Genomic DNA, 1,324 nt, shown 5'->3' with positions numbered 1-1,324 from the left:
TTCTGGCAGTCCGCGGAGTCTGAGGTGCCGACACAAAAGAAGTCATCCAAGACCCACATCGCGCCTTGGTGACCCGTCCGTTCCGTAACTAACTCTTGTAGGAACGTGCCGAAACTTCAAAAGTGCGCCAGACATGGAGCAGCCCATCGGCAATGCTTTGTCCACATACCAGTGACCGCCGAATTGTATGCCCCACAGCTCCAAGTCATCTAGGTGAACTGGCAGCAGCCGGAAAGCTGACTGCATGTCGCACTTTGCCATCTGCACTGTTGCGCCCGTGGTCACCACCAGTAACATAGCCACGTCAACAGAGGAGTAAAACACAGTGGCCGCACTTTCCTCAATAAATTCCGTGACCGACCCACCTTTGGGCCATGACCATTGCTGTATCAGCCAAAACTGCCCCTGCTCGGGTTTTTTTTTTTTTTTTTTCTTTTTTTTTTTTTTTTTTCTTTTCCGGCACCACTCCCATGGGTGACCCCATCAACTTTATGCAACAGCCATTTCCTGAAAGGGGTCCGCCCTGCGGCCCTCCTGTACCTCCTTATCCATTTTCGCATTTTCCACCTGTGGGCGCTCCTGCGCCAATTTCAACGTAACTGCCCCTCTCCGCACCCTCGTACCGTCCTACACCAAACTAAACCCCACCAGAAACCCCCAACCGTAGTCACTCCGCCACTGCTTTTATATATATATATATATATATATATATATATATATATATATTTTTTTTTTTTTTTTTTATTTTATTTTTTTTTTATTTTAAGCATGGGAATCTTGCATGATACCACTACACCAGCGGCGCTCGTCCTGTCCGGATAACCCCACAACTTCCCCACCTTAACCGTACTAAGCGCCCTGGGGCCCAGGCCCCTCAGCCCCCCTCCCACCTGCCGTGGCTGCTTTTGTGTTGCACCATTCCTGGAGGTACTGCAATACCAGGTTGATGCGTGGATTGGACAGAGCCATCTCCTATTCCATCTCCCTGTTCCAAAAATCAATTGAATATATGGTCCCCAGATAGAGGGCGCATCAGATATTAACTGGCCGTAAAAATAGTCTTCACCGACCCCGCGAGCCCCATGGTATGTTCTCCCCGCTTCGCTGCCGTATCCCACGCCATGCGCGCCCGGAATTCCTCAGCATACTGAGCCCAGGCATATCCCCCCCTTGTAATTTGCGCTTTCCGTATGACTGCCTTGTATTTACACATGGCCACTAACCTCCCTGAAAGCTCCCCACCGTACCCACTGTCAAAATGAGAAAAGCCGCTGTCCGGTTCCCTATCGTCACAGGCACCTTAAGCCTCCTTGCCCACTCGAAT

General features: G+C 50.4%; 1 non-coding gene across 1 annotated transcript; it reads right to left on the bottom strand.

Moving 5' to 3' along the window:
* Nucleotides 1-905: 905 nt before the first annotated feature.
* Nucleotides 906-1,089, bottom strand: LOC146823130 (U2 spliceosomal RNA). Its single transcript, XR_014962313.1, has one exon. It is a non-coding gene; the product is annotated as a U2 spliceosomal RNA (small nuclear RNA).
* Between the last annotated feature and the right edge of the window lie 235 nt (nt 1,090-1,324).

Source organism: Triturus cristatus, chromosome 5_2, assembly GCF_964204655.1.
Source record: "Triturus cristatus chromosome 5_2, aTriCri1.1, whole genome shotgun sequence".
In the NCBI taxonomy this organism is placed as follows: Eukaryota; Metazoa; Chordata; class Amphibia; order Caudata; family Salamandridae; genus Triturus; species Triturus cristatus.
This window is presented reverse-complemented; position numbering and strand designations above follow the sequence as displayed.